Raw genomic sequence first — 18,641 nt, 5'->3', positions numbered from 1 at the left:
GATCATTGTCATTTTCACAGCGAAAAGGGCTATAAAAATGCACTGATTACTGTGAAAATGTCAATGGCAGTGAAGGGGTTAACCACTAGGGGGCACTAAGGGGTTAAGTGTGCCCTAAGGGAGTGATTCTTACCAGATGATCAGTGACACTGCCACACAGAAGAACGGGGAAGGTGTGTTTACCCAATCCCTGATCGCGGGACACCGGCGGTGATCGGGTCCCGCACGCGCGACCCATGGCTGGGCTCTTAAAGGCGACGTACCTGTACGTGCCTGTGCCCAGCCGTGCCATTCTGCCGACGTATATCGGCGTTAGGCGAAGGCGGTCCTTAAGTGGTTAAAGCGACGCAGTGCCGTATCACAAAAAATGCTCTGGTCCGGGGCTGAAGTGGTTAAAATATAATCCAATTTAAATATGAAAACAATAGGATTATTGAAAGATCACCTAAAATATTTTGGGCACTGCTAGAAATAGTCACGTCATTTTCCAAAAAGGTTGCATATTTATAGTGGCTGTGGGAAAGCATTGACAGCTCTTATTAATGAGAGTTTCATATACTGTGTGAGATCCATAGATCTCATAGATTACTTATAACTGGTATAATGAAGAGCTGAATATGCCTCACATTGGTCTACTGACATCTTCTATAAAGTTAATATACAGTATTAAACATTTTAAGCAATTGCTAGTTACTTAGCAAGGACATAGATGGTTGCAGCCAGGTAAGGTGTTGTCGGGGGGGAATCCCTCCTGTGGAGCTACTGTGTTCTCCTGGTGGGTGGGGGGCATGAGGAGCCATCCCTGCTAGGAGAACACAGTGAATATTGCTAGCAGCTATAGCCACTGGCAATAATCACATTTTAAAATCCGGGCATGCTGGTTGTACCCAAGTCGATGGATGGATTAGTGATTATGTTAATACAACACTTTGAGTCACAATTCTAAAACAAGTATTCAAATTAGGGATGAGCAGAGTAGAATGAATTTACACCCGAGCAGAAACTCTGACATTGAGATGATTGGGTGAAACATTGAGATGATTTGGTAATTTTTTCTTAAAAATATCTTCTATTTTTATTTATTTAGAAGGTTTTGAGGGTAGTTTAGATGATTTGATTTACTGTTCTTTGTATATGTTTTCATTCCTGTGTTTATCACTTAAAACATTTATTTTCACCTTTTTTGTTCTGTGAAAAAAAAAAAAAAAAATAACGAGGCTGATAAGAGGCTGTTTTGGCAATAAGATTGGGTCTAGAATAGTTGAAAAGAGCTTTCATAACAAGTTAGGAACCTTGTAAGCCTTTATTTCTAAAAAACGAACAAAATTAAAATAATAACGCTGATTGGATCCAAAATTAACGAAAGAGCTTCTATTACCAGTTTGGATCCATTTAAAGCATGATTCGCCTCTAAAACCCCCCTTCTTCCCCATTGATCAAAAAAATCTCACAAATTTTCCCCCTTTTAAACATTTTTTAAAGAAGGTCAGCCATAACAGCTCTGTGGGGGAGTTTAATAAAACTGGAGCACTACTGATTGGCTACCACTCACTGCAGCTGTGAGTGGTAGCCAATCAGCTTCTAACTTCAGCTTGTCCAATTCAAGTGGTTCTAAAGGCAGAAGTTTTTTATTATCTTAATGCATTGTCTGCATTAAGATAGAAAACCTTCTGTGTGCAGCAGCCCCCCTCATCCCCACTAATACTTACCTGAGCCCCATCTCGATCCAGCAATGTTGCACGAGAGACTTGGCTGTCCGGGACCCTCCCTCCTAAATTGGCTGAGACACAGTGGGCACCATTGACTCCCACCGCTGTCAATCAAAATCAATGAGCCAATGAGGAGAGAGATAGGATGGGGCCAAGCCACGGTTCTGTGTCTGAATGGACACACAGAGCTGTGGCTCGGCTCAGGTGCCCCATAGCAAGCTGCTTGCTGTGGGGGTACTCGGCAGGAGGGAGTGGCCAGCAGTGCTGAAGAGGGACCTGAGAAAAGGAGGATCTGGGCTGCTCTGTGAAAAACCATTGCACAGAGCAGGTAAGTATGACATGTTTGTCTTTTTTAAACAAAAAAAAACTTTAGTATCACTTTAAAGCGGGAGTTTACCCGAATTTTTTCTTTTTTAATTCCAATATTTTTTTTATTGAAAATGAACAATGTTGCCTCAGACATAGGTAACAAATATGAAAAGAACAATCGAGCTCTATCAGATTATATTATTCATACAAAGAGTCATAAGCCTAAAACCTATAGACAAAAAAAAAAAAAAAGAGAGACTCAACATAAAATGCAGTTAGCGGGAAAGCCCGTTAATATATCTATATGACATAAGGATAACCAAGGAAAAAAACCAACACAATGTTCCCTTTAAATCGTATCCCTCCCCTCTTCCGCTGTAAAATCATTCACTGAGTGGTAATAAAAATAAAAAAACAAAAAAGAAAATACGAATAAAGCTAATGAGCCATATTCTCGACACCCTAGGGTCCAACTAGTGGTTGTCCCAGGAAGCCACACTACCCCAGAATCACAAGAATGATTCATACCAGGAGCAAGATGTATATAAAGAACAGAGGAGGAAGAGAAGAGGGAAGAAAAAGGAGGGGAGGGATTGGGAAGGGTAGGGAAAGATAGGGAAGGACAAGGAAAGGTAGAGAAGGGGAAAGAAAGGGAAACCCCTCCATATACTTCCACCTACATCATGTTAACCTAGAGACAGAAGGTCCATTAATGCATCCCACAGTTGGCAACAATAACAACAATAGCCAATTCAACATTAAACGTTTTTTTTTTAAGAGGAAAGAGAGAAAGAAAAGAAAAGAGAAAACAAAGAGAGGGAGAAAATAAGAGGAGAAGAGAAGAGAAGAGGGTCAGCCGGAGACATTTTATGACGGAGATAGGTAACGTATCCACGGATCCCACGTTATATCAAATTTCTTAGTAGAATCGCGAAGGACACAGGCGAGTCTGTCGTTAACCATGATCCAATTAAGTTTATTCTTCACGTAATCAAGAGGAACCACCGACTGCTTCCAATATCTACCAATAGTTATTCTTGCTGCCAAAAACATATACGTGATTAACGTCATTGATTTTTTGGGAATCTCACTGGGTAATTTATGAAAAAGCGCTGGTTGCGGGGATCGACGTATATTAACACCCGTTACCGAATAAATTAAGTTAAATATACGAATCCAAAACCTTGTGAACACGGGGCACTGCCACCAAACATGAAGCATTGTACCCATCTGTCCACAACGCCTGAAGCAATTGGGCGATGCGGACGGGTGCATCTTAGCGACTCTGGTCGGGACCAAATACCAACGTAGAAGTGTCTTATAATTTGCTTCAATCGAATTTTTTTTTTTAAACATTAGATTGATGCTCATTTTGTCAAGGGGAATTGGGTAATTTTTTTAAAATCGAAGCAGTACTTACCGTTTTAGAGAGTGATCTTCTCCGCCGCTTCTGGGTATGGTCTTCGGGACTGGGCATTCCTATTTGATTAACAGGCTTCCGACGGTCGCATACATCGCGTCACGAGTAGCCGAAAGAAGCCGAACGTCGGTGCGGCTCTATACGGCGCTTGCGCACCGACGTTCGGCTACTTTCGGAAAATCGTGACGCGATGTATGCGACCGCCGGAAGCCTGTCGGAAGCCTGTCAATCAAGTAGGAATGCCCAGTCCCGCAGCCCATACCCGGAAGCGGCGGAGAAGATGCATCTCTAAAACAGTAAGTACTGCTTCGATTGTAAAAAAAACACCCAATTCCCCTTGACAAAAGAGCCTCAATCTAATGTTAAAAAAAAAAGGTTTTTGGGTGAACCTCCACTTTAAGCTTTGACTAAAAAACCGTGGAAGCTGATCAGTTTCTATGAACAGCTGCACCAGATTTTGCACACTCCAGTTTTAGTAAATCTCCCCTGTGTGTCTTTCATTCCAGATTTCCTTCAATGTTTAAAAACAGTGAGGCCCAAAATTCTGCTTTATTAAACTAGTATACTATGGAGCTAAGTTCATATAATAAACCTAACATGAAATAATTTATTGTATATACTGAAAATGTTCTGAATAATACAAGCCAGCCTTGTGCCACTTCTTAGATCCTCTGAAAAGCACAATCATGTGGTAACTATACATTTTATAATGTCCTCAAGAAGTAACCATGCAGTGTAAGGTGCTATTTGAATGATTTTGAAAGTTAAGAAATACTATTGTCATATAACACATTTTAAAACCTGATACTGTGCATTTTTATATAAACTGCTTGCTTGAAAGATATACATTACCTAAATCTAGAAAAATTAAAGACAGGTGCTTCAAGTCTTTAATAATGTAAGAATAGCAGGAAAACTTTGGAAAGATATTTATGGATTCCGTCTAAATGGCTCCAGCTCTACCATTCTTCACAAATTTTCTGACTCATTTTCAGGCAATTTGGAATATGTATTATATTAAAAACCTTATGGTATAGACTGCATCAGATTATTCTTGTTTTACAATAGCTGAAATGGAGCTAGGCAATATTTGAAATTGTGTTATGAGCAGATATTACCCTGGTGATTGTTTATCTGGCAATATTTTACCACTTTGGTGAAGTTGCCACTTTACCTAAAGGAGGTGGCTTCTTCATTTACTAAAATGTTGGAATGTTCTTGATGGCTAGCAAGGGAGCAATGAGGGAGTGAAATCTTGCCGATGCGGCTAGTGAGGTAGTAGTGCCATTAGAGGAGATAAGTTTAGCAGTTCCTTTGTAGGTGATGAGAATGGGCCTTAGGGTGGTCACAAATGGCTTTATACTATGCCTGATCTGATCATTTCAATGCTAGGACAGGAAACAGACTCGAGGACTCTAAATTAAAGGGTGAAAGAAAAGCACATCTGACATCTCCAAACTATAGGGCTGACCTTTCCATCTTTTTCATGAGAGAGAAGGTGTTAAAGACCAATTAGAGATTGGGCAAATCCCCCCCCCAGCTTCAAAACTCACCTCTTCATTGCCTCGCAGATTTACCTACTCACTGTTCCAGCACCGTTCCTCAGAATCATTACCTGCTAACTTAGGACATCAAGGTCTCACCCACAGACCCTTCCCCTACTGTACACCACCCATCCACTACTGAAGGACGAGGAAGGGGAAGAGCACATTCAGAAGAGAGAGGGTGTCCGAATGAGTTCTGAGTAAAGCTCCAGGGTTGGTACTATCTATCTATCTATCTATCTATCTATCTATCTATCTATCTATCTATCTATCTATCTATCTATCTATCTATCTATCTATCTATCTATCTATCTATCTATCTATCTATCTACTGTATCTATCTATCTATCTATCTATCTATCTATCTATCTATCTATCTATCTATCTATCTATCTATCTATCTATCTATCTATCTATCTATCTTTCTAATATTTCACAGTGAATACGCACTTGTATTGTACTAGTAGTTGAATTGTGACACAAAAATGGTTTCCTCTGTCTGCCACGGAAGGTTATAGTGTACCTTGTAAAGTGCTGCATAGTTTGCTTTACATAAGTGAATGTTTGCTTCTTCTTTTTTTTGGAAAAGATGGGAAAGACCTAGAAATTCTAAGGCCTTGTACACACGACCGAGTTTCTCAGCAAAAACCAGCAAGAAACTTGCTGGGAGATATTTTTGTGCCGAGGAAACCGGGTGCGGGTGTACATTTTCGTCAAGGAAACTGTCGAGAAACTCGACAAGCCAAAAAGAGAGCATGTTCTCTATTTCCTTGATGGGAATGGAGAAAATTGGCTTGTTGAGTTTCTCGACAGCCTAACAAGGAACTCGACGAGGAAAATGATGTGTTTCGCCCGTCGAGTTTCTCGGTTGTGTGTACGAGGCCTCAGTCTAGCAGAGGTCCAAACCCTTCCCCATAGTACTAAAAATTTGTTTATGTTATCATCTTTGTCTGGTCCCTACTGGAGAAATGCATCAGTACTGCCTGTCCCTCCATTTGAGTCCCTGTCACAGGGACAGAAAAGAAGAGAAAATCTCTCCATAGTTGGGACCTACAGCAATAAATACGACGGTGGCAGATATTACTATCTTAACCCAAGTGTTGTATGTTGTATGGTCTGTTTGGAGTTGGGCTTTATTATATTCATTCATAAAGCATCACAATATTATATCATTGCATTCACAGTTCTAGCTTACTTGTTCTTTTTCTATTTAAAGCCAATGACAAATCAACAGCTTTATAGCCTGTACATTTAATGAGCAAAAAAGTAAAAAAATCGTAAAAGGGAAAAAGCCATCCTCATTTGATTTTTTTTTTTTTTTATAAAGAACACCAGTAAGGAATACTTTATCATTATTATATGCCTTGTTGATAGAGACAGGACTTCCGCAGAAACTCCCTTTCATACAGAGACTTGAAAACTACCTTCTTGCAACCTCAAAAAAAAAAAAAAAAAATCATTATTTTTGCGCAAAAAGCTTCTATAGCATGCAATCATTAGAAAGGAGCCGGTCTAGGGGGGGCAGGACCTTGTTACAGCGCCGCCGCTGAACACAGATCCAGCCAGCTCAGTGATACACGTGAGGAGATGCCGGCCCGTACAGCACGTCCTGTGTGTCTAAATAGGAGGATCGGCAGGGAGGCCACATATAGAGGAAATTACCTTTCTATATTCCTCCATGCAGCCACTGAATGCTTGCAGGAGGAAGAGGAGGGCATTCTTTCCCCACCCATGTGCTCTCCAACACCACCAGTGCCCTCCGCCCACCCATAGTGCTCTCCAGCCCCCAGTGCTCTCCACTCCTGTTCTTTCTGGCCCCCACTGGTGCTCTCAAGCTCTCCCCAGTGCTCCCCGCTCCCCACCCCTGTGTTCTCCACTCCCCCTGCTTTTTGTCCCCACCCATGTGCTCTCTAACCCCGCCAGTGCTCTCCGCTCCCCCTTCTCTCCAGCTCCCACCCAGAGCTCTCCACTTCCCCAGGACCAGAGGAGAGGGCTGACTGGGGCCGCAAAATTAGGACGCCTGAAGGTGCAGGTGGCCAAGGACCACTCCATCTCACAGCAAACAGATCCTCTGGAAGGAGCACTGTCCCCATCCAAAACGAGAATAGACCCTGCTTGCTGCTGACCATCATGGATATCCTGCTGGCATGGAAGGTACCGTACCATCAACAGCACGCCTTCCCACAGACAGGGACTGCAGACTGGGACATGGGGCACAGGAGGGGCTGCATTCGTGGGCACAGTGAGGCTGCATTCATGGGCAGAGTGAGACTGCAGTCATGGCATTGTTTTCCCTTTCATGAACAAGAAAATAATGACGTTATACTGTTGCACTGGTATAATAATGCTATGGGGCTGGTATGAAATTTTGTCCATGGCTGGATTTTATTCCCAGTCCGGCCCTGGACATTGTGTTGCATATTTTTTGGGATTGCCCAAAACTTACGATCTTTTGGAACATTGTTAAACCATGAAAACTCTAACAGGTGTATCTCTTGGATGAAATCCTTTGGCTTATTTATTCCATGATACCCCCCTATCTGCCCAAAAAATATAAAAATTCCCTGTTAAAACATCTATTTAATGCAGCCAAAGCCTGTGTGCTGGCGATGTGGAAAACTATTATCTCCTCCTACCAAATCACACTGGACTGCCAGAATTGAAGAGATTCAGCAAATGCAAATTGTCACTATGGCAATGAAAGAACAGGAGGATAAATATTGGCAGACCTGGGCGCCATATTTCTTATAAGTGTAAAATGGATGACACTTTAAGTATCAAACTAATGACTTTCTGAAGCCCACCTCTATTTCTCCACATCTTGCCCGCACCTTCCCTGTTTTCTTTTTTTTTTTTTTTTAACTTTCCTTCCTTCTTTCTTTTACCTGGTTCAATCAGGTTAACTACAAAAATGTCAAAATATAAATTTAAATCGATTTCCTCCTGACGACGATCAAAGTCACCTTGATCAGGCCATGAGATTCATGTTAGGCCTCGTACACACGACCGGTTTCCTCGGCAGAATCCATCAAGAAACTTTCTGGGAGATATTTTTTTGCCGAGGAAACCGGTCGTGTGTACATTTTCGTCGAGGAAACTGTCGAGGAACTCGACGAGCCAAAAAGAGAGCATGTTCTCTATTTCCTTGACGGGAATGGAGAAAATTGGCTTGTCGAGTTCCTCGACAGCCTAACAAGGAACTCGACGAGGAAAACGATGTGTTTCGCCCGTCGAGTTCCTCGGTCGTGTGTACGAGGCCTTATTGACATGTATGCCTTAGGCATTACCAGCCCCAGTGACTTCTGTAGTCTCCCTACTATTTATTTGTTACAACTGTACTTCCAGATGGCCTGTACTTATATTATCTTCGTATCTGTTGCTCCTAAAAAAAGAATTTCTAAAAAATAAAGAAAGAATTCACAACTATTCCATAATAAAAAAAATAATCTCTTATAATATTTGGAATACATATTTCCACTGATACATTGTTGTCAAGGTGTAATATCTGTCAGTAAATCGAGGAAAGAGGAGTCCCAAGTGATAATCATATTTTTGACATTTACACATCAAAGATCAGTCATCCTGACAGCAGGTTGATTTAATTTCCCCTGCTATGTGATGTTTCGGTTTGTTGGCAATATCAATTGCATAGCTCAGGAGTCTGTTACAAAAAAAGAATGCAGGAGAGACTTGTAATCAAAGCCACATGGTTAGTATTCCTGATATGAGAGAGCTGTATTGCAAGGTGTATGTTGCAGTGATTCCCAGTCCCAACATAATTCAGTGCAACATAACACACACATTGGCACACTGATAGAGTCATAGTTACTAAACATACATAAAGCATTACTTTGGGTATTAGATTCAAGAATGAAAATGCCAAGCAATGTTTTATAGGAAACAAATAAAGCTCTCTATAAAGAGAAAAATCTTTTGGGCAATCGCCAAATTTTCATGGCAGACCTTTAATGTGAAAATGTGGTCCCGCCATGGACAATCAGATATTTAAACATTTTTAGCAAGAAGTAAATTAACCTTTAAAAGCCCAGAGAGTAGGGAAATTACTTAAAGTAAACCTTCCCAGGCTTTGGCCATTCCTGTATTTACAGTAAATATTCTTAACAGGTAATAAATAAGCTTCAAAACAAGTCCTCACTGACATCTGTGGCTGCAATGTAGAAGAAATGAGGATAAAGGATAAAGGAGCGCCCGGTGATGAAAGAGGTAAGTCATTTGTATTTTACTTGAAGTTTCAGCAATAAAAAGAGGCCAGTGCGTTTCGGGGGACTAAAGGGCTGCTAGCAAAAATAGTTGTGAGATGATTCTGTTGGAGGGTGCCTTTAGCACATGGATCTGGACTGTTAGGCCGCGTACACACGATCGGTCAAAATCGATGAAAACGGACTGAAGGACCTTTTCATCGGTCCAAACCGATCGTGTGTGGGCCCCATCGGTCAGTTAACCTTCGGTCAAAAAATGTAGAACTTGCTTTAAAATTGAACCGATGGACTGGTAACCGATAGGTCAAAACCGATCGTTAGTATTGAAAACCATCGGTCAAAAACCCGCACATGCTCAGAATCAAGTCGACGCATGCTTGGAAGCATTGAACTTCGTTTTTTTCAGCACGTCGTTGTGTTTTACATTACCGCGTTCTGACACGATCGGTTTTTAACCTATGGTGTGTAGGCACATCAGACCATCAGTCAGCTTCATCGGTTAACCGATGACAACGGTCCTTTGGACCGTTGTCATCAGATGGACTGATCGTGTGTACGCAGCCTTAGAGATCTGGACTGGTGGGAGTGACTTAGTTTCTCCCACCAGTCAAGCTACAAATCCCTGGGGCAAAAAACACTTCTCATTGCTGCCTCTGAACACACAGCCAGCGCTGAGGACTTCTAACAGTCCAGGTCCATGTGCCAAATGCACCCTTCAACAGGATCATCCAAAAACGATTTTTACTAATAGCCCTGATCATCCAAAAACGTATTGGCCTCTTTTTATTGCTGAAACTTCTACTTAAATACAAATTACTTACCTCTTTGATCACCGGGAGCTCTTTTATCCCTTTATCTTCTACATTACACGCTGAGTCTACCTGAAGCTCTGCTCTCCCTGCTTCCCCTTCTAGGAGCTCCTGTTCTGTGTATACATTAGAGATGTATGGGGGGAGTAGGGGTGTAGTTGTGAATACATAGGTCTCCCTACCAAGTATATGGATCCCTCCTCCCTTCTTGAGTTTTTGTTCCCATGTTTTTAACAAGTATACTGTCCACCATTCCCTGAGCTTCACTAATATGCTCCCTTTTTTATGTTATAGATAATCCTTATTATCTAAGATTGGCTTGTACCTTGACCTACGATTCATAGGCCTAATGGACTGCCCTATCTGCTGTGTGTTTTAAGTTCATATGATAGGTATGTAGAGCATACATCCTAATATTGGTGTAAATAGCTATATTGAACATTTGTGTATTTGTAATGACAAACTTGTATTCTTCATTATGATACAGCTTTGCTGTAGTTTTTCTTCCTGATGAAGGGGGCAGCGTCCCATTAAACGAGTCAAAGTCACACCAAGCAACCCATCACCCAACTACTGCAGGAGATTAGAAGGCTAGAAGGCTGCAAGTAATTGCTCATGCAACCCTTGTGGTGCTCCATTAAAGCCTAGTACACGCCACTAGTTTATTCGCTGATTTGAACAAAAAAAAACTGACAGCTCCAGCTGGAACCGCAGTACTAACAATCTGATGTTACAGCAATCTCCCCTGCTGTTCTATTGTGTTCTGACAAGGGGATGCCCCCCCCCCCACCAGAACACTCCAGTCAGCGCACCCAGCCATTGGCTGAGAGCGATGATCGGGAGCATGTCTTCTGTCGGACTGGCTGCGATACACATAGGCAGAATGTCGCCCAACATTCAGGGCAAAAGGGTCAGTGGGAGTGTACATCCTGGAGCTTGTGCTATGTGCCTATCTTTGGTTTAAATTTGATTGGTGGCTTTGGGAAAGCTATTAATACTGTCCTTTTTTATACCAAAATTTCTCTTTGTGAAATGTAGCAAGGAGGTGGTTCCAGCATCACAAGCAGGCATGGATATCCAGATTACCAAAAAAGGGATTTTGCACACCTGAGGAAGTAAAGCAATGCATGGATGAAAAACTGAAGTACAGAGCAGGTAGGCTGTGTCCCCTGTGCAAATCTTAGGATTTTCATTTTTAAAGTGAACCAGGAGAGGGAGAGGAGCTGGCCAAATCAACTTTGCTAGTTAGCCCACAGGTGGCTGGCTGCTAGGTCCTAAGCAACCAATCACCAGCTTGTAAATATGAAAAGTCACTCAGCCAGCTCTTTTCCCCTGTACAGAACTGTGCTGCCTCTCGGTCTCATGTGTGCACAGGTAGGATGCTATGGAACACTGCAATGGGAGGGAAGAGAACACTACTGTGTGTGTGTGTGTGTGGGGAGTGATGTGAAGGGGGCAGTGAACATTGTTATGGGCAGGGCCACCCCCACAGCAGTGTCCTCTACCATCCTTCACACCCCCCTAATCCCTGTATTCTGAGGGTAACACACTCCTGATCCCTGCATTCTGAGCATAATGCACTCTTGATCCCTGCAGTCTGAGCGCAACATACTTCTGATCTCTGCATTCAGAGCGTAACACATTCCTGATCCCTGCATTCTGAGCACAATGCACTCCTAATCCCTGCATTCTGTGCGTAACACACTCCCGATCCTTGACTTCTGAGCGTAACACACTCCTGATCCCTGCTTTCAGAGCGTAACCCAAATTCCTTAACTTTGCATTCTGAGGGTAACGCACTCCTGAACCCTGTATTCTGAGCACAACACACTCCTAAACCCTGCATTGTGACTGTAACACACTCCTGAACCCAGCATTTTGAGCATAATGCACTCTTGAACCCTGCATTATGACTGTAACACACTCCTGAACCCAGCATTTTGAGCATAACGCACTCTTGAATCTTGCATTCTGAGCGTAATGCACTCCCATACCCTGCACTCTCTTGTAATACTTATTTTTTATGTCCACTGTGTTTGTGTTCTACATTTGGGGTTAACACTGTATTATCACCTGCAGTAGATCACAAAGGCAGTGCATTTTGAACACAGTGCAGGAAACACACATGGAACATGCCTTTCTGGCATCGCGTTGTGGTGTGAACCGGCCCTAACAACAGGACACTGTGCCCAGTGATCTTTGACTTCATCAGTGTTATTCAAGTAGATCTCTCTAAGGTTGCCTACCCCTGATTTAGTATATTTTTTCTGTATAAAATGTAAAAGACATAAATAAAGTGAAAGTCATGGTGGGACCCCCTGACCTCATTGGTCCAACAGTAGTTGCACATTCTGCAGTTACAACCTAGCATTCAGACCCATTTAGTGGTGAAATACAAAGTGCAATGATGTGAAATATTTTTATATAACCAAAAGGATTTTTATTAGTTTGGAGCAATCAGTACAGCTAAAGATCATTGTCAAAGTGGAACTCCAGCTACTTCTTTCGCAGTCAGTGTAATTAATGAAAAATGAGCAAAATCTACTTTCCTTTCTATATTGCGCTTCATTTGTTATGATATTCTTGCTCATTGTTGCAAATTATTATCTATGTTGGGAGTCCTTTCAGCCTTGTACCAGTTCTCAGGTTCATGTATATACTTGTTTAACCTAACACTTCCTCTAGTAAATTGTCAAAATTTGTATTCCTTTGATTTGTCACATTTTTCTGTAGTAAAATATTATATTACAAAATATGAGATCATACGTGTTTTAAAAGGGGCAAGGTGTAGTAATGGCAAAGTGCAGTAACCCATACCAACCATTGCCAGTGTACTATAGTTAAATGGCGGGGAAAAAAAGGCATAAAATCTGATTGGTTCGTTTTGCAGTACTCTACATGATCATGTGCTTTTGCTAGATCAGACGTTTGTGTAAGGTTAAAAGTGACACTAAACTCTGGGTAAAAAAAAGAAAATTCTATTCATATATGTGTTCTTAAAACTCAAAAACTTTTTTTTTTTGTTGCTGTGATCTTCCTTGTTAGAAGGTGCCGACGCTCATTCTCTATGTTCCCCACTATGTATGTATGTATGTATGTAGGAATGTAGTCACCCTCTCTTGCTCACTTCCAAGATGGACTAGGGACTATGGCAGTATTTCTCAATCTTTTTTCAGCCAAGGCACCCTTTACACAACCTCGAGGCACCCTATTTAAAAAAAAAATAGTTTTACATGCAGTGGCATTAACAAACGCAGGACACCCAACATTAGGGGTGATTTATTTTTACAAACAAGTATATGCTTTCACACTGGTACTGACTGGTATTCCAGTGTGTTTCTTCTCCCTGAGATTTTCTCCCTCATTCAGCTAATGTGACCCCAGTGCTGACGAAGAGGTGAAAACAAGGACATCCTCAGGTGCCCAATGTCCTCCTTATTATCCTATGACATCATTGGTTGTTAGAGTGCCAGCAGCTGGCCCGCTTAATGCCCAAGGTTTTAATGCTGCACATTTAAAACCCGTGACTTTGAGAAACAAAACAAAAAGGGAGGCTTAAAACACCTGTTGGCTTGTTGAAATTTTCAATTTGAGGCAATTTTTAGGCATTTTGCCAAGGCACCCCTGGATATCTCAGAAGGCACCCCTGAATATCTCAGAAGGCATCCCCTGAATATCTCAGAAGGCACCCCAGGGTGCCATGGCATCCTGGTTGAAAAAGGTTGGACTATGGGATTTGTAGTGCAACGTGAAATGCTTGCTACAAAAAACAGAAGTGAGGGGGGGGGGGGAAGAGAAGTTTGGATGTCAGTGGAGGACATTACAAGGAGGCAGAAAAACACAGTAAGAAGCAATTTCATGAAAAATAGATTACAGTCTCATTAAGTCGGGGATGAATACAAATTATTTTTGGAGAATAAAGGTATTGTTTCCTGTCACTTTAAGTGATAAGGTCAGGTTAAATGTCAGGACTTAGGGGGTTATTTACAAAAAGAAAATCCACTTTGCACTACAAGTGCAAACTACAAGTGTAAAGTGCACTGGAAATTGCACTGAAAGTGCACTTGGAAGTGCAGTCGCTGTAAATCCGAGGGGGACATGCAAGGAAAATAAAAAAACAGCATTTTAGCTTGCACATGATTGAATGATAAAATCAGCAGAGCTTCCCCTCGTTTTAGATCTACCCCTCAGATTTACAGCGACTGCACTTCCAAGCGCACTTTCAGTGCAATTTCAAGTTCACTTTGCACTTGTAGTTTGCACTTGTAGTGCAAAGTGAATTTGCCTTTCGTAAAGAAAGTTAAATGTTGAAGCACCATTTTATGGGTAATGTAAAGTATTAGGGTGAGGGTTAAAGTATTTCTATAAAATTAGAAAACATTGGAATCTTCTATTGTTTTTACCGCTGTATCCGTATAAATTTTCCTTCTCTAGTTGTCCTGGTGATTAATGTCAACTGGACAGAAATTATTGGGGAAATCCAGCTGTCACCAGAACACTAATAGAAGTAAAATATTTCAGTGAAGACACCTGTTCCAGCAGAAGCAATTTAAGAGATTATTTTGTCACATTGGAGAGATTTTTCCTTTTATGTTGTGTTCTTAGGACAGGATATGATGGAAAATTTACCAAATCGGACAAATATAACAAAAACAAACAGATTTTATCTTAAAAAAAAAAAAAACTTTTGATTATCGTACTTTGAATAGGGTGAAACATTTTTTTTTTACAGTCATCTCAAACAATCAGTCGTACAGCTTTGCAACAAAATATCACACTATTGAAATGGTTTTGCTGGCCATACACAAGGCAATTGTTAAGCACTTTCAATAATAAAATGAAATAATAAAAAAAAAGGAATAAAGCAACCTACACGTTTAATCCATTTTTATAGGTATTGCTATAAATCTGGTTAAAATTGTCTTAAAAATTGTCATTTGTATGACCAGAATGATAGTAATATCTGCTGGCCAGTATTTAAAATTTTAAAAGTTGTGATCGTTTTTTTTACATTAATATGATATTAATTTCAATTCTTATTCAAATTATATATTAATGTGTAACAGGCAATCCAATTAAGTGAAATAACAAGACAATCAGCGCAAACAACTGTTAGGTATAAGAAAATGTACACTATAGGCTGATCACAACACCCCCAATGAATATAGAAACATAAAATTAGTGCATTTCAATAAAACAAGGTAAGTCCATAAACAAATATAAAGGGACAAAAAAATCCCATAATTAAATACCTATATGTGTCATCTCTAGTATGCCTATATTATATGCATATAAAAATGTATGAACATCTAAATAAGACTATACCCAATACATGAAATCGGTCTCACGTATTAGATTGTCAGCTTCTTGGCTCACCCCTTCATGACCTTCGCGAGTCAGTAATACAACCTGGAGATGCTCAGGTTTTCTGTCCTGGCACAAAAATGAAGAATCCCTGTATGCTGTTTTATAACATTTCTATGGCTACAGTTGCATTCTGACAGCAAAAATAAAAGATAGACAACAAGTAATGTAATCGCGAACAGCTGAGCTTGCACTGCGCAGTAAAAAAAATTAAAAAAAATAAAAATAAAACTGTATTACACAGCTAACAAACAATAACTTTGCTCGTTTTGGCCAACTGCGTAAGTTCCCAAAGTAACAAATTGTCATATTGTAAAAATGAAGCTGGCGGAGAACAATACTAAACAGCTCATTCTCTTACTTTCAAACAGGTCAGCTAACGTTCCAGTTGGAAATCATAAACGGGGTTTCCGGTGCAGGTGAGACAATGCAGGCAGGCGTACAATCAAGGCATGCAGTGCTCGGGGACTAAGAGCAAAGACTGAGGCAATGTGGGAGCTGAGGGAGCAGATCAACGCTCGGCTGCTTCAGGCATGTGGATACTGTGTTGAAAGGAGGTATTCATTTCAGCTCAACTGCTGGGACACTCCTCTTTCTCTCTCTCGCTCTCTCTCTCTCATACATATCCTCCCATTATTGAAGCATATGTGATGTGTTAACTGACCTTGCCAGCTCACATGCGAACCACATCTTCCAATGAAAACAGTATGACCCACGTTTATGTGAAAATGTGTATATTTTTATTATTTGGCGTTAAATGTGCCGCAGAATGTAGCCCCCTTTTTTATTGCCCTTAGTCATAAGCCACATATCGAGCGCTTTATTGGCCTTGATTTCCAAAGCTGTTTGCTCGAATTTGGCTGCCAAACATACAGAAGTTAGGCTCTGTTAGTTGTGATTATGACTAATAAGTTTTCTGAACTGTGAGGTTATGTACACATGGCAGATCACGCTGTTTGTGGTATAGGCTGCATTGGGATTAACAAGCAGTGTCAAAGAAACGTGTGCTGAGAGGTGTATGGAGCTATTGCCAGACCTCTTCTAAAAATACTAGAAAGCTTGCATTGGAGAAGGTGTGGAGCTGTCCTTGCTGACCTAGCCAACTAGTTGCGTGGCTGTCACTTTAAAGCGTAACTCCGATCAGTATTAAAATCATTAAAATCGCCCCTGACCGAAGGATCTATTATTCTTTTTTTTTTCTTCTAGGAGATGAGATAAGTTGCCCTAAATTGATACTAAAGTCTTGTTTTTTTTTTTTTTGTTAAAAAAGACAATAATTTTATAGTTACCTGCCCTGTATAGTGTTTTTTGCACAGATAAGTCCAGATCCTCCCCTTCTCGGGTCCTTCTTCATTGCACCTGGCTCCTCCCACCTGTTGAGTGCCCCCACAGCAAGCAGCTTGCTAGGGGGGCACCAAGCTGTGCTGCTGCTCCCTGTGTCCATTCAGACACGGTGCCATGGCCTGGCCTGGCCCGGCCCCATCCCCTTTCTCTCCTCATTGGCTCACTGACTTTGATTGAGAGCAGCGGGACTCAATGGCGCTGTGCTGCTGTCTCAGCCAATAAGGAGGGAAGTTCCAGACAGCTGAGTCTCTTGTGCAACATCGCTGGATCTAGATGGGCTCAGATAAGTATTAGGGGGCCTGAGGGGGGCTGCTGTACACAGAAGGCTTTTTATCTTAATGCATAGAAAGCAGTAAGATAAAAAAAAAACTTCTGCCTTTACAAACACTTTAAAGTGGATGTAAACCTGATTTATGAAATTTGAGTTGAGCACATAGGGATTCAGATACATTGGCGTATCTTTAGTGCGGTGTAGCGCATCTGATATGCGCTACACCGACGTAACATAGAGAGGGAAGATCACTATTCACAAAGCACTCGCCGACAACGTTGCGCCGGCGTAACGTAAATAGGCCAGCGTAAGCCCGCCTAATTCAAAGTAGGTGGAAGGTGGGCATGATGTATTTAAATGAATCGTGACCCCATGTAAATGAAGCGCCGAACGAACGGCGCATGCGCGCGCATGCTCAGTATCACATCGAATTTACTCCCTAACATACGCCGCCTCAATGCCTGTGAAGTGAACGTAACCTACGCCCAGCCCCATTCACGTACGACTTACGTAAACCACGTAAAAATCGACGGCTGTTCCGACGTCCATACCTTAACATGACTTACCCCTGCTTTATGAGGGGTAAACTTACGCCGGACGTAATACGACGGGCGCAAATACGTTCGTATCTAGGTCATTTGCATATTCGACGCGTAAATCGACGGAAGAGCCCCTTGCGGCCAGCGTAAATATGCACCCAAGATACAACGGCGTACTAAGACTTACGTCGTCGTAAGAAGCCATGTTTCAGGCGTATCTAGTATTGTGAATAAGGCGCATAGATACGACGGCGCATCTCTACACTTACGCTGCGTATCTGTAGATACGCCAGCGTAAGTGTTTTCTGAATCTGGCCCATACTGTATATCTGCAGTGTTTTCGTATCTCTCTTCAAAGCCCTAAGTCCTGTGGCTTTTTCCTGCCCAGTTCTTCTCTTATCAGCATGTACATTTTGAAAAAGTAGGTCATGTACGCTGAGTAGGATAAGTGCCTGCACACTCTGCGGCAATGACTGGAACGAGGACTCCAATTGCAAAATGCGGTGTGTTCAAACCAAAAGAAAACAAATGGGATCCCATAGCATGTTATCGTTTTAATTAAAAGACATTTAAAAATACAGCTGATTGGCCTCTTACTTGAATAAGTGCCTGCCCGGCACTGGGACTGCGTGTGTATCAAACCCTCAGTGTGGGACCTCGCTCTGCTACCCGAAGGCTTGCGGCTGGATGTCCTATGCTGTGTCTGATTTGCCTGGTGTCGAGATCAGCTGGATACGGGGTGACCAGAAGGGGTGACACCTCCCTGTGTCTTAGAATAACAGGGAGGTGAGGCCTCCACCAATCAAGATGTAATACCCCCCATTGTGTTTAGCTGTTTAGTGGGCATGGAGGGGGAGAGATATGGTGGGCTGACATTTACCACTATGTAGTCTCCCACATGTGTGACTCTATAGTCACATGGGCCACACAGATGCAATAGGGAGGAAATGCTCAGGGTAGAAATACACTGAAAACTGAACATGTGCACTAGCTGCCAACACTGCTCTGCAAAATCCCCAACTACAGCGGGGACATGGATGGGAGGGGAGACAGAAAGCAGCAGAATCAACTTTTTTTTTTACTGAATACACCATTTATTAATTGTTTTTAAT

The 18,641-nt window shown here is 41.7% G+C and overlaps 1 protein-coding gene across 1 annotated transcript in view; it reads right to left on the bottom strand.

Moving 5' to 3' along the window:
• The window catches only part of EFEMP1 (EGF containing fibulin extracellular matrix protein 1), a 91,240-nt gene extending 75,305 nt beyond the window's left edge, over positions 1 to 15,935 (bottom strand). Inside the window, exon 1 of the mRNA XM_040351156.1 lies at positions 15,737 to 15,935. The gene's annotated coding sequence lies outside the window, so the exon portion shown is untranslated. The remainder of the gene's footprint in view (positions 1 to 15,736) is intronic.
• Between the last annotated feature and the right edge of the window lie 2,706 nt (positions 15,936 to 18,641).

This window comes from Rana temporaria, chromosome 4 (assembly GCF_905171775.1).
Source record: "Rana temporaria chromosome 4, aRanTem1.1, whole genome shotgun sequence".
NCBI classification, from domain to species: domain Eukaryota; kingdom Metazoa; phylum Chordata; class Amphibia; order Anura; family Ranidae; genus Rana; species Rana temporaria.
Note: the sequence above shows the minus strand (reverse complement) of the source record. Positions and strands in the feature narration are given on the sequence as shown.